General features: G+C 42.0%; 1 protein-coding gene across 2 annotated transcripts in view; it reads right to left on the minus strand.

The window, feature by feature from the left end:
* SPECC1L (sperm antigen with calponin homology and coiled-coil domains 1 like) overlaps positions 1–24,935 on the minus strand; it is a 143,398-nt gene that overhangs the window by 114,187 nt on the left and 4,276 nt on the right. The window contains exon 1 of one of the 2 annotated variants that reach the window (XM_043557899.1): positions 22,516–22,540. The exons of the other annotated variant lie outside the window; for it this stretch is intronic. The gene's annotated coding sequence lies outside the window, so the exon portion shown is untranslated. Of the gene's footprint in view, positions 1–22,515; positions 22,541–24,935 lie in introns of those variants that run through there. 2 annotated transcript variants of the gene reach the window in all.

A 24,935-nucleotide genomic window follows, 5' to 3' on the forward strand; every position in this document is an offset into this window, starting at 1 on the left:
AAATAATAATAATAATAATAATAATAATAATAATAATAATAAAGCGATTTTCTAAGAGGATGAACCACATTTAGTGTGATAGTCAACTTTATATGCCAACTGACTACACCACAGAGTGCATAAACTTTTGGTCAAATTATCCTGGGTGTAAGGATGTTTCTGAAAGAGATTAACATTTAAATTTAGTTTCCTGACTCCTTGAGTTGGGATGTTGGTCTTTTCCTGTCTTTGGACTCCAACTTGAAAAACTGGATCTTCTTGGCTCTCAAGCCCACCAACTTTCAGACTAGAATTTACACCATCAGCTCTCTTGGTTCTCAGGCCTTCAGACTTGGACCAGAACTTACACTGTTGGCTCTCCTGGGTCTCCAGCTTGCTGACTGCAGATCCTGATACTTCTCAGCTCCATGATCATGTGAGCCAACTCCTTGTAATAAATCTATTTTGGGGGAGCACCTGGGGTGGCTCAGTTGGTTCAGCATCCGACTTCAGCTCAGGCCATGTCATGATCTCACGGTTTATGTGTTTGAGTCCCACATCAGGCTCGCTGCTGTTAGCGCAGAGCAGGCTTCCAATCCTCTGTCCCCCTCTCAAACTGCCTCTCTCTCTCAAAAATCAATAAAACATTAAAAAAAAAAACTTAAAAAGAAAATCTGTGTGTGCGTGTGCGTGCGTGCGTGTGTGTGTGTGTGTGTGTGTGTGTGTGTGTGTGTGTGTAGATCTTACTGGTTCTGTTCCTCTGGAGAATGCTGAATAATAAACTTGGTAAAGCTGAGAACAAAACAATTTCTCCTCAATGTCTACAGTAACTGCATTCCTGGAAAATTCCAGGAAGCGTAGTTCCAAAACTACACTTAAAAAATGCCTTCTTTGTGTAAAATGGAATTAGATTCTAGGCTCAGTCATAAGCATTTTTTTTCTATCTATGTAAATTATTCAGCAAGATATTCCAAAGTTGTGGCAGATCACAGGAAAAGTTTGGTTCTATGGAATGGACACTTCATTGAGTCTAGAATTCCATGGCCCCTACCTACTAAATTTCAACAGCAACCACCAACCATTGAGACAACCAAAAAAGCTTCCATGATTTTCTAAAACAACCCCTATCTAAGGACAAAAGTCTTCAAAAACAGATTATAATTCATCAGTAGACCTTGGCCCCTACTGGTTAAGAAGGGGGAATCACTACCCTCCCTAGAGAGCCTCTGGAGTCCCCTGAGCATAGGAGAGATTACAGAATGGAGGGAAAGGACCAGCACAGTTCACAGCACTTCAAGTGCCTGGAAGTTTAAAAAAGGGGTGGTGTGGTGTATGTAAGTATAACTACTATCCCTTCCCCAATTCTGTTCAGGGCCATCATGTCAGCACCCACCTCTCATCCAGAGAAGTCAAGGTTCAGGGGGACTAAAAAGCAGCCCTCCTCACGGTAGTAACAGTATGGATCCTGTCTCTCTATATATACTAAGAATAATCTCAAACTACAATAAATCCATGAAGTATGTTAGATATCTTTCTCAAACAATATTTCTTAAAAACATCAAAATTGACGCACTGCTCCCAAAATAGGGAAAGGCACTGAAGGCCTTGAGTCGTGCCCTTCCACCACTCCCCTCCCCGCCCAGCAAAGGGGCAGGCATCATGTCCCAGCTGTGCGGTACCCAGTACAGTTCACTGAATCTTCAAAAGAGCCCACACAGGCCTTGACAGAGGCTCAGAGAGTGTAACTCTCCCTGGGTCAACTATTCTTAAGTGGTGGTAGTCTGAATCCAAACCCCACACCCTGCCCACCACCCCATATGGTCCCCAGTGCAACCATACCCAAAAACCTCATCAGGAATGTGTGGTGTTTTTTTTTTTTTTTTTAACATTTATTCATTTTTGAGAGACAAAGACAGAGTGCAAAGTGGGGTGCAGCAGAGAGAGAGGGAGACACAGAATCCTAAACAGGCTCTAGGCTCTGAGCTGTGAGCACAGACCCAGGGCTCGAACCCATGAACTGAGAGATCATGACCTGAGCCGAAGTTGGACGCTTAACCGACTGAACCACCCAGGCACTCCAGGAATGTGCAGTTTTGATCTGAACAAATATTTCATAAGATATGAACAAAATGTTACAACACTAAAACTACACTGCTCAATCTGCGCCTTCTAAATTTATCTACTTGTCCTATGGGTCAGTGTTGGTATTCCTGACCACATTTTTTTTTTTCATTTTGAAGGTACTGTCATGTTATTTAATATAAAATCTATAGATTTTTTAGAGCAGAAAATGTATCACCAGTTCTAAATCAGTATATATTAAGTTACAGCTATAAAAGTAAAATTCTTAGCTGCTATTTTTTCATTTAAAGTAATTATTTGTTAGGCATGGGCAGAGACACAGCTGCCCTCATTTTTTCAGAAATAACCCTGCATTTAGAGGGCTGCAATCTGGGTGGCCAGAACTCTCACCAGGATGTCCTAGCCCAAGTATGGGCTCCCCAGAACAGGATTTACAGCTCCAGGAGCCCTGCCTAAAGCTAATTACACACGCACAGCCATACAGGAAGCTTGAGCTTCCTTTACATCTACAAGATCACATAATTAAAACCTACTGAGGAAAACAAATAAAGCACCATCTCTTACCTGCCAGATATGGTAGATAAAATACTACTTAAAAATCAAACCACAGGGGCACCTGTCTGGCTCAGTCAGTGGAGCATTTGACTCTCGGTCTCAGGGTCGTGAGTTCGAGCCCCAATTTGGGTACAGAGATTACTTAAAAAAAAAAAAAAATCAAACCACAGACTCCTAAAAATGGAAAAATATCTTGGAGACCATTTATAGGAAATCCTGCATGAAGCATCACTGACAAAAAATCTGCTAGGTACAAGCATCTACTGTTGGGAGGAGACTGACTACTAAAAGTTATGAAGCAAGTCATTGTTTACTCAACATTCAGTGAATACTTACTTTGTGCCATGGGAAATGCCAATTCTCTAGGACACTAGTCAGACAAGGCATAAATAAATGGACACATAAAGATAATTAAGACAAAAATACCCACTTTCAAGGAGCTCACAGTTTAGTGGAAGAAACAAGATACATAAATAGTGAAGACCCCATCCTTCATAAATTTTACCAAAAAAACAAGGTAAGTATATATACAAGGCAGTCCTCGGTTCTGCCTCTGGGGAACCAGTGTGAGGCACACACCTCCCAGAGGTGTGAGAAAGCTTGGGCTCACTTGAAGGACTCTTAAGAACTGGGTGTGGCTAGAATACCAAAATATCAAAATGAGGACTGGTGGGGAAGGGCCCAGTGGACCAAACCCTGGCCTTCATCTGACACAGGAGGGCAAACCGCAAATAGATTGTCAGTGCAACCCTAAGTCAGATTTGTTATTTCCTAAAGACAAACCTGGCACTGTTGTGGAGGAGGGACTGAGGGGCATAACACCATGGCAGGGCTTAGGCAAGAGAAAACCTGATCAGCATCTCTAACTCCCTTCCTCTGACCTGGCTCCAAGCTCTCTACTCAAAACAAAAGTACACTGTCACCCCACAGCTCTCCCAGGATCTGAAGACCAACACAGCACTTCTCTATGCCTGCCTTTCTCCCACATCACTCCCATGAATTTTCAGCCACTCCTTCAGATTGGGCACCATCTGTGTCTGTCCGCAACGTGGTACATGGGCCCCTTGAAACTGGGCATAGATTACACGGATCTGGTCTGGCAAACAGAGATCCTCTTAACTTACAGGAAAAAAACCTGCTTTTCTAGGAGCTACCAGAGGCACATACTGAGTTCATGGCTACCTAATTAATACTCACATTTCTTTTTCACACATACAGACACTAAACTGTTTTTCTTTTTTGCCCTCCCCCCAACATTTCATTATGAAAAATTCCAAACACACGGAAATGTTGAAGAAAGTATAAACACCTCACTTTTCTCCTTTTCATAGCTGTGTAATTTATATTCTGAAAAATTTTCATTTGGTCCGATTCAGCTCAAGGCTGAACAGGGTATCTTAAAATTCTTTTTTTTTTTTTTTTTAACATTTATTTATTTTTGAGAGAGAGAGAGAGAGAAAGAGACAGAGCTCGAGAGAAGAAGGGCTAGAGAGAGAGAGAGACACACACAGAATCTGAAGCAGGCTCCAGGCTCCGAGCTGTCAGCACAGAGCCTGACGCGGGGCTCGAACTCACAAACCGCGAGATCATGACCTGAGCCGAAGTCGGACTCTTAACCGACTGAGCCACCCAGGTGCCCCGGATATTTTAAAATTCTGACTCTGACTTGAAACTCACAACTCTCCCTCCAACAAGTGCTTTCTTCAACCTAAGTCACACGACCACTCAGGATCCTTATCTACAAGGAGGCTGGATTCTAGGATCTCAAAGGTACCTTCCAACTCCAAAAAACTTCTAACTTAGTAAAATTCACAGTACTGATGACAATGTTACATAAGACAGGGTAATGACAAAGATCCCTCCGGGTCTCAAAACAGTAGCAGAATAGTGAACTAAAATCAGGAGAGATGGGTGCCACTGTTTCCTCTTCTAGAAGAGGAGCTGATAAAACCTAACTATGGAGTTCTTCTACAAAATAACATGTATAGATGAAGGAAAAGAACAAAAATCCTGACATATTTATTCCAGGAGAATTTACTTTGCCAGCACTCGAAGGTCAGAAAAACAGTGCAACAATCCCAAGGTCAGGGATGGCACTTAATCTCAGGGATTCAGAAACCCCATCCTCCCAGGGCACCTGGGTGGCTCAGTCAGTTAAGCATCCGACTCTTGATTTTGCTCAGGTCATGAGATTGAGCCCCATCAGGATCCATGCTAAGTGTGGAGCCTGCTTAAGATTCTCTCTTTTTCTCTCTCTCTCTTTAGTTCTCTGCCCCTCCACCCTTCTTAAAATAAATGAATAAACATTAAAAAAAAAAAACTCCACCCTCCCCAACCACCCACCTATGAAGAGCACACCAATCAAGTTTCAGAAATAATGCCAAAAGAACCTTGAAAATTTATCTTAACTGTCATGATATTACATCAAGAAGGATCCACCCTGCTGGAGAACACAGACTGTCTTGGTAACTACCAGAGAGCTAAGGCCCATCCCTCACTGAGAACCACCTTCAGCCCTGGCAGAGTGAGGGAAAGGAACCCTTGATGGCACCTACAGGGTCATCCCCTAACTACCTCTTACAGTCACACCTCGATCTTGATACTGTCACTAATTTTTCCTTTGAACTCCTACTATTCACCTCCAATTAGAACCTTTTTTTTCCTGTTATGCAAAATGTATTGCTATTTAAAACTATTTAAATTTAATTATTATTTAATTGATATTTTTAAATCTACTGTGCTCCTTTAAAACAACCAGTGATCCCAGAGACTGCTCTACCTTGCATGAATGAACCTGTATCCCTGGGCAAATTACTCTACCTCTCTGAAATCTCAGTTTCCTCATATGTAAAATGGGCTGCTAATGCTACCTACCTTATAAGGATTTTGAGAGAATTCAATGAAGTAATGAACCTAAAGTGCTTAGCAGGGTTGACAGCCCACAGTAAAGATGGATAAATGTGGACTATCATAACGTGAAAGAATACACCGCATGCCCCAAGTATGACTAATGCCTTATTAAAATAAAAGCAGCAATTCAAAAGGCACTTTGTAAGAGAAACCCTTTATAAGGAATGACTAAAGACTGTTTATACTCACTACTTACATTAAATTATATACTATTGCACATAGATGTCAACAAACAACACTTGCTGCTGGTTCTTTCCCACTGAAAATTATATATCAGGAAATACTGAAAATACATGGTAGGGAGTTCGCTGGAATGATAATCAGGAGACCTGGATTGTGGTTGCAAGCCTGACAAGTCTGCATGACCTTGGTAAGTCATGCTACCTCTAGGAGCCTTGTTTATAAGGCAAGGAGGATGGATTAGGATCTTTCAGAAACTCAAAAATTCTATGCCATAACTTATACCATTCAGAACCAGGAATCAAAACTACTTTTTTTTTTTTAATTTTTTTTTCAACGTTTATTTATTTTTGGGACAGAGAGAGACACAGCATGAATGGGGGAGGGGCAGAGAGAGAGGGAGACACAGAATCGGAAACAGGCTCCAGGCTCTGAGCCATCAGCCCAGAGCCTGACGCAGGGCTCAAACTCGCGGACCGCGAGATCGCGACCCGGCTGAAGTCGGCCGCTTAACCAACTGCACCACCCAGGCGCCCCTCAAAACTACTTTTAAAAAGGAAACTGCTGGGCGTCTGGGTAGCTAAGACAGTTAAGCATCTGACTTCAGCTCAGGTCATGATCTCACATACAGTTCATGAGCTCAGGGCCCGCTTTGGGTGAGCCCCATTTCTCTCTCTCCACGTCTCCCCACCCCCTGCCCCTTGCTCACTTATGCCATAAATAAATAAATAAATAAATAAATAAATAAATAAATAAAACTGCTTATTAATTATTATTTTTTATTCCTATCAATATCCCACTAAAAATCCAAAAAGGGTTTCAACCAAAACAATCTAGGGATGCCTGGGTGGCTCAGTCGGTTAAGCGTCCAACTTCATTCAGCTCAGGCCATGATCTTGCAGTTTGTGAGTTTGAGCCCCCCGTCGGGCTCTGTGCTGATAGCTCAGAACCTGGAGCCTGCTTCAGATTCCGTGTCTCCCTCTCTCTCTGCCCCTCTCCCACTCACATACATTCTCTCTCTCTCACAAATAAACATTTAAAAAAATTAAAAACAAACTAAATGTATTTGTCCCTTATTTTAAAAACTCCGTATTTGAAATGTAGGGATCAATTCAAATTGTAAATTAAGAACAGACTTAAAACCCTGAGGAGAAGGAATCACACAGTCAAGGGAAATTTAGGAAACTAACCACACTGGAGTCAGTAACTACACGTTACTAAATGAATCAAAACCAACAACCAATCTTATCAAAGCATGTGTACTACAAAAAAACAAACAAAACACTGAAAAGAAATTCAGCAAGAAATGTTTTAATTAGATAAATCATAATGCAACATACTGATCCACTGAATTCCTCAACACATGTGTGTTTATAACCCTTCTTTTGTGAACTGACACACAATCAGAGAAGTGCATTTAAAGAGAGACTTGGAGCAAGACTCCATTGAAAAAAGTCAAGACTTACTAAGAGGAAAAGCATGAGCACTGTCAGGTCAAAAAACTGCACATGTGCAAAGGGGCGATACACAAGATGCACAAAACAGGGACAGGAAGGAGAGAGAAGACTTTGGATGTACAATTCTCTGCTTAGTCTGGATCCATATACAAAAGTCCATTACTGCCCCAAATACTTCAATGCTTACTAAGGAGCTTACTGACTATAATGCTTACTATTTTCAAATGCTTATTTTTATTGTTAACACAATACCTTCTCTATTTTATTTGAGAGAGAGACAACACGTGTACATGCGAGATGGGGAGAGGGGCAGAGAGAGAGAATCTTTATCAGGCTCCAAACTCAGTAAGGAGGTCAACACATGGCTTGATCCCACGACCCTGCAGTCATGACCAGAGCCAAAATCGAGAGTCGGATGCTCAACCGACTGAGCCAACCAGGCACCCCCCCTTCTCATTTTTAACACCAATTTTTTTAAGTATATTTATTTAAGTAATCACTACACCCAACATGGGGCTCGAGCTCACTACCCCAAGATCAAGAGTCTCATGGTCTTCTGACTGAGCCAGCCAGGCACCCCAATACCAATTTTATTTCATGCCTAAAATGAGGGTATGATTATCAACTAATGTGCACATTTAATACGGTAGTCTGTCTTGTTATGGTACTGTTTCCAGAAATCAATGATCCACATTATGACTTAGTGAGGAAAGGTGGCATTAATATCCACCTCTCCCTCCACTTCCACCTCCAGCCCTGAGAAGGAAGGAACTTCACCCCTATGTCCTCTTCTTTACCCTAGGGGTGCACCATCCTTAAACACCTTCATGGTCACAGAAGAAGGAAAAAACAGCTTCCTCTCTGATTTCCCCCACTTTCCTTCCCAGCTTCCTCCTTTCTGATTCTGGCCACACTCTATGAAGGGAGCAGGAGAAACGCCACACTGACCAGCCATGCCCAACTGGATACTGAAGTTAGCAATAAGGAGCTAATGGTAAGCAGGGCCAGCACAGCCCCCAGGGGAAGGTCAGGGGCCAAGTCAGACTGTAGTGGAATGGGATAAAAAGCTGAGTAGATGAAGGATAAAAAACTTTTCAAAACTTTGGCTTTGTTAAAGGGGAGAATGTCAGAGAGTCATGAGGACGTGGAGACACTTTGCTGGTGTTGCTGTTGTTGCCTGGAGACTGTCACCCTGCCAGCAAGAAAGGTCGGTGCTGCACCAACACACCTGATTCTCATCATTGCCCTACGTGCTGGGAAGGAGGAAGAAACTGGGGTTAGAGAGGTAAACAGCTTGCCCAAAGTCTGAGTCTTTCCACTAAACCATAACTGACAGACAGGATGCTAAGAAAAGGAGTTAATTATCAGCAACAAAAATTCAAAAGCACAACTCCGTGTCCATGTGTTTTTGGCCAGAGAGAAGCCCACTCATATTAATTTATGATTTTTCTCTATTACTCTACAAGACTTAACACAAGGAAATCTTTAGAAACTAGAAGCTCCCTGGATTTTTCAAACTTAGAACCCTAAGTTTTCATTTTAGTGCTTTCCAAATAATGACAAATCTATTTTTTTCACTTAAATTCCAGTTAGTTAACAGTGTAATACTAGTTGCCAGTGTACAATATAGTAATTCAGCACTTCCATTCCTCACCCTGTGCTCACCACAATGAGTTAGTTGCACTCCTTAATCCCCGTCACCGATTCAGCCCATCCTCCCTCCCGCCCACCTCCCCTATGGTAACCATCAGTTTATTCCCTATAGATAAGCATCTGTTTCTTGGTTGGTCTCTTTTTCTCTTTTCAAAAAACCTAATCTCATATGAAGACCTCTTCAGATCCATTTCTGGAGATCTCTCTTTTTAATACAAGCTGCTGAAAGGCTGTTAAACTGACAATACTTAACATTCCAGACAAGTGACAAGGCTGGAAGAGGATAGCCTGAAAGAATTTCTGGCTACAGTACACAAATGATTTTTCCAGATTTAGTCCAAAACAAATTGGTTCTCAAAGTTCAAACTCCCAGAATGCAAGAAATGTTGAGTCTCCTCTGGCCATTCCCTCCTAAGCCAAAGTCTGTGAATATTTATTTACAAAAAGAAAACGTTTATTCAGGACCCCTTCAAACCATGGCTTTATGCTCAGAGTTTTGGCAGACAGTTACACACTTGCACAATGCTATATTCATAGAATAAACTGTCAGCCATATTTTTAATTAAAAACACCATTTTGACATATTCTTACATTTATAACAAACTCTGATCTGAAACACAAAATGAAATATTTTCTTTGCATTTCACTAATCGTTCAATGTAACAATGTAAAAAATCCTTTAAAAATAAGCTTGGGGGCACCTGGGTGGCTCAGTTGGTTAAGCATCCAACTTCAGCTCAGGTCACGATCTCATGATTCATGGCTTCGAGTTCTGCATTGAACTTCAGTTCCTCTGGTCCCCCCTCTCTCTGCCCATCCCCTGTGCACTCTCTCACTCTCTCTCTCAAAAATAAATAAACATTTTAAAGAATAAGCTTACAGGGGAGCCTGGCTGGCTCAGTCAGTGAAGCATGCAACTTTTTAAAAATTTTTTTAGTGTTTATTTATTTTTGAGAGAGAGAGAGAGAGAGAGAGAGAGAGAGAGAGAGAGAGACAGAGCGTTAGCAGGGGAGAAGCAGAGAGGGAGACACAGAATCCGAAAAGGCTCCAGGCTCTAAGCTGTTAGCACAGAGACGGATGCAGGGCTCGAACCCACAAACCGTGAGATCATGACCTGATCTGAACTTGGAGGCTTAACCGACTGAGCCACCAAGGTGCCCCAAACGATTCTTGATCTCAGAATTATGAGTTCAAGCCCCACACTAGGCATAGAGCTTACTTTAAAAAATTTTTTTATAAATTAAAATAAATAAATAATACAAAAAATCTTAAAATTTTAGATTTGAACCACTTCACTAGAACAACCAAAATGAAAGACAGACTAAGTGTCAGTGAGGACAGGAACACCTGGAACTCTCACACACTGCTGCTACAAGAATACAACTTACTGCTACTCTGGAAAACATTTTGGCACATTCTCATAAATTTAAACACATACTTACCAGTACTTCCAACCCCAGGTATTTATCCAAAAGAAATTAAAACACATATCCACACACAAATGTTCACAGCGGCTTTTAAAAAATACATACAGGGATGCCTGGGGTGACTCAGTTGGTTGAGCATCCGACTCTTGATTTTGGCTCCAGTCTTGATCCCAGGGCAATGGGATCGAGCCCCAAGTCTGTCTCCGTGCTAGGTGGGAGCCTGCTTAAGATCCTTTCTCTCTCTCTCTCTCCCTCTGCCCCTTCCCTGACCTGCGCTCTCTCTCTAAAATAAAATTTAAAATTTAAAAAGTTAAAAGTTAAAAATAAATAAAAAATACAGGGGAGCCTGGGTGACTCAGTCGGTTAAGTGTCCGACTTAGGCTCAGGTCACAAACTCACAGCTTGTGGGTTTGAGCCCCGCATCAGGCTCTGTGCTGACAGCTTGGCGCCTAGAGCCTACTTTGGATTGTGTCTCCCTCTCTCTCCACCCCTCTCCCACTCATGCTCTGTCAAAAAAATAAGTTAAATAAATAAATAATACACACAATAACTCCAAACCAGAAACAACCCAAATGCCCATCAACAAGGGAATGGATAAACAAACGGTGGTATGGCTATACAACGAAATAAAACTCTGCAAGAAAAAGGAAGAATCCACTGATAACATTCAACAGCATGGATGAATCTCAAAAGCATTATGATAAGCAAAAGCATATGAAACCAAGAGTCAGACACTTGGCCGACTGAGCTGCTGCCGGTTGAGCATCCAATTCTTGGTTTTGGCTCAGGTCATGATCTCAGGGGATCAAGCCCTGCATCAGGCTCCATGCTGACAGTGGGGAGCCTGCTTGGGATTTTTCTCTCTCTCCCTCTCTCTATGCCCCTCCCCTGCTTGTGAGCGCACGTACACACACACACACTTTCAAGATAAATAAACTTTAGGGGCGCTTGGGTGGCTCAGTCAGTTGAGCATCCGACTCCGGCTCAGGTCATGATCTCATCGTTTGTGAGTTCAAGCCCCACATCGGGTTCTGTGCTGACAGCTCAGAGCCTGGAGCCTGCTTCAGATTCTGTATCTCCCTCTCTCTCTGCCCCTCCCCTGCTCATGCTCTGTCTCTCTCTCTCAAAAATAAACATTAAAATTTTTTTTTCAAAATAAATAAACTTAAAAAAAAAGCATTATGATAAATGAAAGAAGCCTGATATATTCCATTTACATGAAATTCTACAAAATGCAAACTTTCCTACAGTGACAGAAAGTAGATCAGTGGTTGCTTAGGGGTGGAAGAAGGGGAAATCAATTGAACAAGATACAAGGGAACTTTTGGGGGTTATGGAAATACTCTGTATCTGGATTGAGGTGCTGCTAATATGGCTATATACATTTTTCAAACCCCACCAAACTGTACATTTAAAATGGAAGCATTTTTCTGTATATAATCATATTGTAAAGTTCATTTAAAAAAAATACAATAAAAAAGTTCCTAAATGCTCAATTAAAAAAAGCAAAAATTTAGATCTGAGAATTGTTTTGCCAATAGCACAAAAGAAGTCTTTCTAAACTAGTTAAAATAGATTAGAATTAGAATTTGGTTTGATAAAAATGAAATCTTTTTCAACAAGCATTTCACTAGTTAGATAAAATGAAAATTAATAAAAAGAAATACTAAGGAGTCCTTTTTCCTTGTGTCTACTGAGTATAAGGTCATGGTCTCAACAGTAGGCAATTTTGCCCCCTAGAGGACCACTGGCACTGTTGGTAGACATTTCTGGTTGTCATGATGGAGTAGAGGTGTTACTGACATCAAGCGGGTAGAGGCCAGGGATGCTGTAAACATCCTACAATGCACAGAACAGCCCCTTTCAGCAAGAACTGTTTGACCCAAAATATCAATAGTGTCAGGACGAAGAAACCTTGGGGTACAGGGATTGGTTTAAGCCTGGAAGGGAAGATGTCTATCTTTCTGCACCTTACCATACACAGGGTCACATTCACACAGACATTGTGTTGAATTGAGAAAGCAACTCGACAGAATTGGCTGATAGGAAGGGACTGTCCCTGCCACAGGGCCTATTACTACCCTGGATTTCCACCCACATTTCCTGGGAAAGGACAGCTCAAAGAAGGGCTCTCTCTGATCTCCCAGAATGAAATGTGAGAAGGAGCCACAGGTCTCACTGCTTAGCTGCACCTCTTTCTGCAGTCCCCTAGCTGCCTGGCAGAGACTGACCACCCCAGAGGGTATGTATGGCCAAACTCTACCGTTCTCACAACCCTCTGAAACCTCACTGGCAAGAGGAAAAGAAGTAAAACCTGCAGGCCAAATATATGCACCAAGCGCTGGAAACTTCACACACATCATTTCATTCAACTGTCCTTCATCTAAGGAGATGGGTATGATTATCAAGTCCACTGGAAAAAGGATAACCTGACCCTTCACAGCTGGCAAACGTACAGCAGGGATCTGAGACGGTCTGACTCCAAAACCCAGGGCATTCCACCACAACTGGGGAACTCTGGATTGTCCTTCTTTATCTCAAGGGGTGGCATGTACGGTGAGACTCCAGAGGGCCTTTGGTGTGTTCAATGTTCACAGATGTTTCACTATGGTAGAGTCGTGTCTTGCCAAGACTTACAGCATTCCCTCCTCTCCATCCCCACCACCCCTGCAAGCCCAGCTCCAGCCTATTTCTGTTGGGAAAAAGTATAGCCTGACAACTACCACAGCCTCATGATGTTCTCCCAGACTGCAGTGCTCCCACACCACAACTGTTTCTCCACACCGAAGCACAAAGTCCACCCTGCACTCCCCTGTGGCAGGCAATGCCCCACTCCCTGCCTCAGACCAAACACTCCAATGACCAACACACGTCTTCCAGATCTCAGCTCTCACCGACCTTCCCCACCTGGTTTCCTGTTTTACACACAAACATAGCCATGCTTTTCCAAACACCCAAACTTCTGCTCCTACCGTTACCTATCCCTGAGAGCTCCTTACCATCTTCTTGCCTGTGAAATAGCTGCTCACATGTCATGTCAAGATTCAGCTCAAATGACATCTCCTGGTACTTCCACTACAGCAATCACTTCACTGTATTTTATCTAGGCAGCATTTGGTACACAATTAGAGCAAAAAAAAAAAAAAATGCTGTTTATCTCAAATTTAAATATAATTGGGCATCTGTATTTTCTCTGGCAACCCTAGGCTTGGCACACAGATCCACAAGCAGGGAGGAAAGGAAAGGCACCAGTAGGGAAGGGAGCAAAAGAACACAAGAAATAATATACAAAGTGAACCACGATGAAAAAGATGAACAGAAGTCTTATGCCATACTCAGCAAGAATATTAAAAGTCCGAATCTCTTTGCTTGACATCAGTCCTCCACAAAACAGCCTGACCTACAATTCCAAAACCAGTCTCTGGGACTTCTCTCCAAACGGCCTAAATTTAGAGCAGCAGGCCTGTTTCTCTTTCACGAATCCAGCACTGGTCACTCTGCCTTACTCACACAGCTCCCATGAACTGATGTGTTCTCCCCTCAACTCTAATGTCCATTCACTGAAAATGCCTCCTCCTTCAAAGCCAACCTCAAAGGACGAGCACAGCTCATGTACCCTCAAGGTCTAGCTCAGACAACCTATGGCACTGATACCAATGGTCCCCCCCACCTCATGAGGGCCCCAGCCCTTAGACTGTAACTCTTCCAGCAATTACCAACACACCTTCAGATGCAGTTGTATAGAGACTGGTCCTCACAGGCCTCACTGAGGATACAAATACCCACTTATGAGGCAAGGCAGGGATAAGTACTTTAAAGATATCATTTAACAACTGTAAAGAAAATGGAACCAAATACCTGAAAAACAGACAAAAATCAAAGCTATGAGGTGAACAGCCCAAATCTCTGCTGAAAAGGACATGTGTGTCAGAAGTAAATCCTAATAAAGTCTTTCTAGACAGGCCAATTAACCACCTATTACACAGTTCACCGCCTGTTATGAGACAACCTGTAACAGAGTGTAGAACTTCTGTTCACTGATTAGTGGTAGGATAAGGATATAAGACAAAAAAGAGAAAAACAGTGGAAAGCACTTCCTTCTGAGTTCAAAATGTCATAGTCCACACTTCCTTGTTAAAATGCTGAGATACACCATTTAACTCAATTACACTGATTTTGCTGTTGCCAATTTAGGATCATACTGCTTGTCTTCAATGTCCAAGCAATAAACCTCAATGACATGTCAGAATTTGAATAAAACATAACCAATCCGGTATTAAGAAAATATAACATGTAAAATTTTTTTTCTTTTAATGTTTCATTCCAATCTTTTAAAAAGTAAAATTTTAGAACACTGCTACATGATGTTATTATTAGCAAGCTGAATTTCAGTAAAAGGTTATTAGTAGCATATATTAAGAATAACAGATTCCCAGGGCGCCTGGCTGGCTCAGTTGGTTCAGCGTCCTACTTGGGCCCAGGTCATGATCTCACGGATCGGGTTGAGTTAAAGACCCGAGTCAGGCTCTGTGCTGACAAGCTCAGAGCCTGGAGCCTGCTTTGGATTCTGTGTCTCCCTCTCTATCTCTGCCCCTCTCCTTCTCGTGTGTGCGCTCTCTCTAAAATAAACATTTTTTTTTAATTAAAAAATAGTAATAATAACAGATTCCCATACAAGTATCACAGCATCTTACCCCCAACTCAGCAATGGAAATCTTCAAATTCTAATACAGAGCTCTGGAAACAAGTCAAAGAAGAAAGACTTTCAACTTAAGAGGTTGTTTAAAAAATATGGCTGTTTTCAAATCTGAAAAAATCCAGGAAGGCAGGAATAGGACTAGTGAACAACAGATATCAAGAGGCAGATTCCGGGACAGCTAATAATCAGAGATGCCCCTACACTAAATGAACTGTCTTGAAAGTAGTTGGATCCTCCTCTTCGCTCTTCAAAAGCCTTCTACTAGTGGGGCTGGGAGGGCTGATTTATCACCAGACATCAGCAGAAATGGGAAGTTCCTACACTAACCTCAGTTAGCTAGGTATCAGATATTCACAATGGTTCATCTCTAAACCATCAGACAGCAGTGGGATAAATTCAATTATTTTAAAAAGCATTCTATGGTAGTTTGGCAGGAAGAATTCTCCTAGCTTACTTTCTCACTTGCTTGTAACTTGATGCAATCTTTTTTTCAGTTCAGCTACCCTTACCATCTGAAATTCACCAAGCACACTTCTGACACAGCATGGCATGGAGATTTAATCACTGAACAAATATCTAAAGTCTGGGCTTCTGACAAATTTTTTTTAAAGTACATAGACAAAAGATAAACCAGTAACTGCTATGCAAAAATTCATTGGCCATCTGAGAGATAACAGGTCTTTTTCTTCTTGATCTCACTAATCTCTGAAACCACTTTCAAAGATGTGTGGTGACTAAGAGTTCTAATGATCCTTTCTCAGAAGCCATTCTGATGTCAACACAGAACCTACTACCACTGCTTACCACCCTCTCTGCCCATCTGCAGTGTATAACTCCTTTGGCTATGCAAACACAGTGCCTATGTAGCTTTTTCTATAATCACATGCAACTGGGAACGAAACAAGGTAAGAAACCTGGGTGTTTCTCTCCAAGGATATAAACCTGGGTAAGACAGTAAATACTGCATTAGCCTTTCTTCAGAGAATCTCATACTTACAAAATAAACCCCTCTTTAGCCTACCATCCTAGTATACACTCTTCCCTTTTCATTTCCAGTTACAAAACAAAATCTCTGGGTGGCTCAGTCAGTTGAGCGTCTGACCTTGGTTCAGGTCATGATCCCACAGCTCATGATTCGAGCCCCACATCAGGCTCCCTGCTATCATGACAGCATAGAGCCGCTTCAGATCCTTTGTCCCCCCCACCCCCCCCACCTTAAAAATAAATAAACATTTAAAAAAATCTCCCTAGGAATACTATTGGAAAATATTATAAATTCCAAATTCATTCCTTACTGTCACTTTATTTAAAATAATACAGAAAGGGGGCGCCTGGGTGGCGCAGTCAGTTAAGCGTCCGACTTCAGCCAGGTCACGATCTTGCGGTCCGCGAGTTCGAGCCCCGCGTCGGGCTCTGGGCTGATGGCTCAGAGCCTGGAGCCTGTTTCCGATTCTGTGTCTCCCTCTCTCTCTGCCCCTCCCCCGTTCATGCTCTGTCTCTCTCTGTCCCAAAAATAAATAAACGTTGAAAAAAAAATTTTAAATAAAATAATACAGAAGGAAGGGCACTTGGCTGGCTCAATTGGTACAGCATACAACTCTTGATCTCAGGGTTGTGAGAGCCCTATGTTGGGTGCAGAGATTACTTAAAACCAGAATCTTTAAAAACATAAATAAAATAAAGTAATACTTGGAGCATGTGGGGGACTCAGTTACTGAGCATCTGACTCTTGATTTTCGACTCAGGTCATGATCTCATGGTTCGTGGGATCAGGCCCCATGTCAGGCTCCATGCTGACAGTGCAGAGCCTGCTTGGGACTCTCTCTCTCTGCTCCTACCACCCCCCACCTGCATGCATGCACACATACACTCTCTCTCTAAAAAATAAAAAATAAATTAAGTAATACAGAAGGAATAAGGATATATTCTAAATGTGAGAAAAATGAACCAAAGAGAATTATCATTAAATATTAGCAAGAGACTGTCCCACTTTTAAATTTTTTTAATGTTTATTTTTGAGAGTGTGAGTGAGGGAGGGGCAGAAAGAGAGGGAGACACAGAATCAGAAGCAGGCTCTAGGCTCAGAGCTGTCAGCACAGAGCCCAATGTGGGGCTCAAACCCACAAACCGTGAGATCATGATCTAGCTGAAGTCAGATGCTCAACCGACTGAGCCACCCAGGCGTCCCATGTCCCACTTTGAAAACTTGACTCTGAGTGGCTTAAGGAAAAAGAGGCAAGGAGAAGGGAGGATGCCCAGCCAAGAGCTCAGGCAAGAAAGGATGCAGAGGGAGGAAGCAAAGAAATGTAAAAGGGGAGAGGACTTTGCTAACAGTGGTCTGGCATCAAGTTTAATCCCCTACTCATCATCCCTCAACACCCAAAGCCTTCATTATTAGGTAGTAGCTTGAAAGGGCAGTCCCTCCAATTCTTGGGCAGTTTATGGAGCCAAATGTCAGTACAACTTTAACTACCACTTACCAGAATACCTGCCAAAGCAAAGGGAATAATTTCACCCCTCTTTACACGTGAAAGCTCTTCAAATATTTCAATTACAAGAGAAACAACACCCACCTAAGTCTTCCATTCTCCAGGCTACAAAGTACTGTAGTTCCTTCAACCTTATGACAAATGCATTCTAGTTGAAAGGCAGCAAAAACATAAAACTTTTAGTCAGAAACCGTGGCTCAAATCCAAGTGTGGCCACTGGTTAACTCTGTATTTTTAACCTTGTTTCCTCATTTATAAAATTAAGGAAAATAATAGTTGTGCTAACTACCTCAAGATGTGTTGTGAGAGGACCATATTTAATGAAAGATACACATGAAATGTATGCTTTTTCAGCTCCGCTGCTATAGATGCTCAATCGATTCCACAGTACTATTAACATTAACCTCATAAACCTTATGAATTAAATTAGTTTTATAAATAAGGTTTTGGAACCCAACCCAACTAAGCACATGTGTGATGGGAGGAGTCAGAGCAAAGCCAGGAGAGGAAGTGATTAAAAATCCAGTACAAAATAAACAAACAAACAAACAAACAAACCAGTACAGCTAGACAGCTTTCTGATTGACATTTATATTCTATACTAGACTTTTTTTTTTTTCAAATTTTTTTTTTCAATGTTTTTATTTATTTTTGGGACAGAGAGAGACAGAGCATGAACGGGGGAGGGGCAGAGAGAGAGGGAGACACAGAATTGGAAACAGGCTCCAGGCTCCGAGCCATCAGCCCAGAGCCTGACGCGGGTCTCGAACTCACGGACCGCAAGATCGTGACCTGGCTGAAGTCGGACGCTTAACCGACTGCGCCACCCAGGCGCCCCTATACTAGACTTTTAAGAAATCCAAAATTTAGGATGCCTGGCTGGCTCGGTTGGGGGAACATGCGACTCTTGATCTTGGGGTTGTGAGTTCGAGCCCCATGTTGGGTGTAGAGATTACTTAAAAAAAGATAACTAAAAAAAAAACAAACAAACTTTAGAGCACTTGGGTGGCTCAGTCAGTTACGTGTCAACTTTTGGTTTTGGCTCAGGTCATGATCTCATAACTCCTGGGTTCAAGGCCTGCATTAGGAGCAGTACAGAGCCTCCGGGATTCTCTGTCTCCCTCTCTCTCTGCCCCTCCCCCACTTGCTCTCTCAAAAATAAACAAACATTATAAAAAAAACTTTAACATAAACTTCCAGTTTGCGTTTTTTTAATTTAAAAACAAGGAACATTAGTAACTGAAATGCCAAAAAACTTTTTTTGCAAAGTATTTTATTAACTACAGTGAAATTCTGGTTATTAATAAATGATTTGCATTCCATGATGATTGAGCTGGGTCTGGCCCAGCAAGCCTTTGAACTGGATAGGTAACAGGAAGGTTGAGTAAATGCGTGTCTAAAGTGTGTTTTTCTAACTTCATTTCCAAGTCAAATACAAATATAAAAAAAAACAAAATCAGAACAGAAATGTTTAACTGCATTACTTCTAGAGCCAACCAAGAGGAGTTAGTGCAGGCCCCACTAGGCTGCATATCAATGTAAATCTGCCCTTGTGGGGAGGACATCTTTTTTCCCCTCCAGACCTAACCACTCTAGATGACCCAGATTATTTTCCGTAAGCATCAGCATGAATAATTTAGAGTAGGCTTTACTGTAGGGGCAATTTCAATAATTCACAGGGCAGTATTATAAGTATATAAAAGTTCAGGAAGAAAACAAGACTATCGTGTGGGCCTGGAAGTTTTGCCAAGTCACCCAAAAATCCTCTTGGCTGCACCCATCAAAAACTTCCAACACATGGGGCGCCTGGGTGGCGCAGTCGGTTAAGCGTCCGACTTCAACCAGGTCACGATCTCGCGGTCCGTGAGTTCGAGCCCCGCGTCGGGCTCTGGGCTGATGGCTCAGAGCCTGGAGCCTGTTTCCCATTCTGTGTCTCCCTCTCTCTCTGCTCCTCCCCCGTTCATGCTCTGTCTCTCTGTCCCAAAAATAAGTAAATGTTGAAAAAAAAAAATTTAAAAAAAAAAAAACAAAAACTTCCAACACATATTATATACCTTACATGGCTTTTTGGTCAAGGTTGTTTATTACTGATCACTAGAGTAAGGGGATTTGTATACAATTTATAAATATGCAAACTTTGCTACCAAGGACTTACCCACTTACCTTTCAGGCCTATCAGTTTATCCCCCAGAAAAACTCTGTATCTGCATTATCCAGCTGGTTTTCTATTTTCCCCTTTATGAAAGTTGCTACTTTTACCTGCAAGGTGAGTAATACTAATACTGACTTACAATAACTTGTAATGTTTAGGGTAATCTAGCCTTTGGTAGATTCATATACGCTACTCAGAAAACTGCCACAGAGTCACACTGCACTGGTAAAATCCTATCTATATTATTTATTTCCCGACTTCCCATCCACTCCCCCACCAGAAAATAGAATTCTAAGAGTGCAGGGGAGTTTGGCTGGTTTGTTCAATGCTGTTGCCCAGAGCCTAGAACAGTGCCTGGCACTTAACAGCCACTAATAGATATCTGAACTGATGGAGCACCTGGCTAGCATAGTTGGTAGAGTATGTGACTTGATCTTGGGGTCTTGAGTTTTAGTCCCACATTGGGCATAGAGTTTATTAAAGAAAATGAAAAATAAACAAACAAATAATTATCTCCTGACTTGAAAAACTAAGATATTTTTATTATGGATTATTACTAGGAAGTCTTTAATCACGAGTAAGAGTGATACCAGCTAATTTTTTTAAGTTTATTTGTTTGTTTGTTTGTTTGTTTATTTAGAGAAAGAGGGGCAGAGAGAAAGGGAAAGAGAGAGAATCCCAAGCAGGCTTATTTATTTAGAGAAAGAGGGTCAGAGAGAAAGGGAAAGAGAGAGAATCCCAAGCAGGCTCCACACCATCAGCGTGGAGCCCTACACGGGGCTCAAACTCATGAACCATGAGATCATGACCTGAGCCGGAAGCAAGAGTCAGATGCTTAACCAACTGAGCCCCCCAGGTAACCAATACCAGCTAATTTAATGGAACTTCCAGAAGTATTAAGCAAAGAAAACAAGAAGCATGGGTGGTTCGGTTGGTTGAGCATCCAACTCTTGATTTCGGCTAAGGTCATGATCTCATTGTTCATGGGTTTGAGCCCCGCATCGGGCTCTGTGCTGAAGGTGTGGAGTCTGCTTAGGATTCTGTCTCCCTCTTTCTCTCTGCCCTTCCCCTGCTCACTCGCTGTCTCTCAAAATAAGTGGATAAACAGGGGCGCCTGGGTGGCGCAGTCGGTTAAGCGTCCGACTTCAGCCAGGTCACGATCTCCTGGTCCGTGAGTTAGAGCCCCGCGTCGGGCTCTGGGCTGATGGCTCAGAGCCTGGAGCCTGTTTCTGATTCTGTGTCTCCCTCTCTCTCTGCCCCTCCCCCGTTCATGCTCTGTCTCTCTCTGTCCCAAAAATAAATAAACGTTGAAAAAAAAAATTTTTTTTTTAAAATAAGTGGATAAACATTAAAAAGAAAAAGAAAACAAGAAGCAAAAGTGTCAAAAATATCCCATTTATTTTTTAAAAGTATCCTCCAAAAACCCAATGCTGATGAGAAGGGAAGAACTTGAAACCCTCATACACTGCTGGTGGGAATGTAAAATGATGCATTTTTGGAAAACTGCATCACTGGTGGTTCCTCAAAAACTTTAGCATAGCTACCACATGACCCAGTGATTCCACTCTGAAGTACATATGCAAGAGAACTGAAAATACTCATCCACAAAGAAACCTGTACATGAATGTTCACAGCAGCATTATTCATAATCGTCAAAAGTGGAAAAAACCCAAATGTCCATCAACAAAATATAAACTATTATTTGGCCATAAAAGGAATAAAGTGTAAATAAATGTTACAACATCAACAACCCTTAAAAAAATTACACTAAATGAAGGAAGGCAGACAAATGACCACAATTTGTATGATTCCACTTATATGAAATATCCAGAATAGGCAAATCCATAAAGACAGAAAGTAGATTGGGATTTCCAGGGACTGCAGGGAAGGGAGAATGGGGGACTATTAATCAGAACAAGGCTTCTTGGGGTGCCTGGGTGACTCAGTTGGTTAAGCATCCAACTTTAGCTCAGGTCACGATCTCACGGTTCATGGGTTTGAGCCCAGGGTCAGGCTCTGTGCTGATAGCTCAGAGCCTGGAGCCTGCTTCAGATTCTGAGTCTCCCTCTCTCTCTGTCCCTCCCCCGACACATGCTCTGTCTCTGTCTCTCAAAAATAACTAAATACTAAAAAAAAAAAAAAAAAAGTTCAAGGCTTCTTTCTGAGGTGATGAAAATGTTCTGAAATTATAGAGTGGTGATCAATGCACAACTCTATGGATATACTTAAAACCACTGAAGTGTACACTTTGAAAAGGGTGAACTTTAGGGTGAATTAATTCTATCTCAATAAACCTGTTATTTTAAAAGAAATATACATGGGGCATCTGGGTGGCTCAGTCAGTTAAGCATCCGACTTCGACTCAGGTCACAATCTCACAGTTTGTGAGTTCAAGACCTGCATCGGGCTCTGTGCTGACACCTTGGAGCCTGCTTCGGATTCTGTGTCTCCTCTCTCTGCCCCTCCCCAATTTGTGCTGTCTCTCAAAAAATAAATAAATATTAAAAAAAAATACATGTTTGCAAATGAATACATGAAAACATCATTCAGGTATTCAAATGAATATATGCACTCAGATATTCCTGTGTTCAAATGAACACATGACATAATAAAGAATGTTAAAGAATAAAGTATGGGGGGCACCTGGGTGGCGCAGTCGGTTAAGCGTCCGACTTCAGCCAGGTCACGATCTCGCTGTCCGTGAGTTCGAGCCCCGCGTCAGGCTCTGGGCTGATGGCTCGGAGCCTGGAGCCTGTTTCCGATTCTGTGTCTCCCTCTCTCTCTGCCCCTCCCCCGTTCATGCTCTGTCTCTCTCTGTCCCAAAAATAAATAAACGTTGAAAAAAAAAATTAAAAAAAAAAAAAAAAAGAATAAAGTATGGGAGACAAGAGTTGAAGCAAGGAAGAGATAAACAAAAAAAACAAAGACAGACCAGGGGCACCTGGGTGGCTCAGTCCGTTAAGCATCTGACTCGATCTCAGCTCAGGTCTTGATCTCAGGGTTGTGAGTTCAGGCTCCACAGTGGGCTCTGCGCTAGGCATGAAGCCTACTTAAAGAGAAAAACAAAAACAAAAACAAAACAAAGAAGGATTAAAAAAATACAAGGCTGCAGGCCTTGCGTGGGGGGACTGAGTCAGGCTGAATAAGCGTACAATGAGGGGAGCATAAAGAATAAAAATGAGGGAGCTCGGGTTGCAGAGTCCAGCAGGTAATTTGTAACAGGGGAGAGACAGCAAACCTGGGTAACTGTAACGATTCAATGGAGTTTGCAGAAACCAGACCAGAAAGGGAGAACAAGAAAGAACATGAGAGAAAAGATTTAAGACTAGCCCAAACCCACTAATATTTAAAAAGAAAAGTGTACAAGAAGAAAATTTAATAGTTTCCACTCAAGAATCCTTGAGCCTGGTAGGATAAAACCAAACCATAACAAGAAGCTTCCAGGCAAAGAAGGGAGTGGGCCTCAGGACACTGGCTGTCTTCTATGTAGGAGAAAAGGGGCATCTCCTGGGAGAAAGTGCAATTGTGACTGTTCTGGAAAACAAGCAGCTCCAACGGACTGCCTCGGGAATTCTCGGTAGAAGACGTGTGACTGAAAAATGGCTGACTGAGGATTTTTCCCAAGAACATGAGAAGGGAGAGAGGAAGAAAAGGACACCTTTAATTTTTAACAGATACTTCTTTATAAATCTTAACAATGCTGCCAGATTTTTTGCATGCTTCTTTCCTAAGCTTAACCAAGGTCTTTTAAATTTTTCTTCGGATAACCTCAGTTCTTTTGACAAGAAGTATAATATGGGCTTTTATCATTTTTTTCTCAAGATTTATTTTTAAGTAATCTCTACGTCCAACATGGGGCTCAAACTCACAACCCTGAGATCAAGAGTCACACTCTCTCCCCACTGAGCCAGCCAAGTGCCCTTCCTTTATCATTTTTGTTTTCCCTAGGCTACACACACAATGGATAAACTTAAAATTTAATAGCTTGATTTCTTAAACCTTGATTGCCCAAATACATCAAATTAAAACAAAAACAAAAACAAAAACAAAAACAAAAACAAAAACAAAAACAAAAACAAAAAACCAACCAAGGTGAAGGTATATATACAAGGGGAACGGGGGAAGCAATATACAACAAATGCATATTCCCTCTAGAGCCAGGAAGAAAGTTAATGCCCACCTGGTTTCTGGATTACAACACAGATATTAGAGATAGTCCCCTCCTTCAAGAAGTAAGATTTGAATTAGACACCAAGATACAATTAAATAGACTGCAAACTGGTGTGTACAATGGGAGGTGTCTCAGGGCCTGAGAGGTCATGCACACCTGGAGTGAAAAACTCCAAAGGGCAGGGACTAGGTGATCTCTACTTTCTTGGTAGTGCGGACATGCCTAGCACATAACACACCCAGCAGATGTAACAACCTTCAGTCAAACCACACACTCTGCTGTGCACTGTGATGTCACTGGCTCATGGAGTAAACAGACAAAACACAGGCCACCAAATCCTACCTGGACAAGGAACTAGACAAGTATGCCGGAGATAGGTCAAGAGATCCCTTCAAGGCAAGGTAATATCTAAGCTGAGTTTGAAGGAGATAATTCAGATGAAGTGAGCGAAGAGCATTCCAGCAGAGGGAAACATGGAGACTGGAAAGAGTTAAGGGACCAAGAGTTATTCAGCAAAACTCAGTGAAGCACCAAAAAGGGGGAGTAGAAGGATGAGAGTGGAGGCCAGAGCCCGGTGATGAGGTGTCACAGAAACCAAGCTAAGGATTAGTAAATCTATTATGAAGATAGTGGGAGCCACTGAAGGCCTTAAAATTGGGGATGGGGTGAGGGTGGGGTTGGGAGGAGTGACTATGAACAGATATATTTTGGAAATATGGAGGCAGGAACAAACCTCTGGATTTAATCAGAAAAGAACTACACTGAAGACATGGGAAACAATCAAGAAAAGCACTGTAAACAAGATCTGCACTCTTTTCTAGGGGACAAATTTCCTTTTGGGGGTTACCAAATTATCCTTTGAAAATGGAGAACTTACGGAGCACCTGGCTGGCTCAATAGGTGGAGCACATGACTCCTGATCTCAGTGTCATGATTTCAAGCCCCACATTCGGCGTGAAGCCTACTTAAAATAAAAATTTGGGGGGTACCTGGGTGGCTCAGTCGGTTAAGCATCCAACTTCAGCTCAGGTCATGGTCTCACAGTTAGTAACTTCGAGCCCCGCATTGGGCTCTTTGCTGTCAGTGCAAATCCCACTTCAAATCCTCTCACTCCTCTCTGTCAGTACCCTCCCCCATGCACAGACACTACCTCTCTCTCTCAAAAAAAATAAACATTAAAA

This window comes from Prionailurus bengalensis, chromosome D3 (assembly GCF_016509475.1).
Source record: "Prionailurus bengalensis isolate Pbe53 chromosome D3, Fcat_Pben_1.1_paternal_pri, whole genome shotgun sequence".
NCBI classification, from domain to species: domain Eukaryota; kingdom Metazoa; phylum Chordata; class Mammalia; order Carnivora; family Felidae; genus Prionailurus; species Prionailurus bengalensis.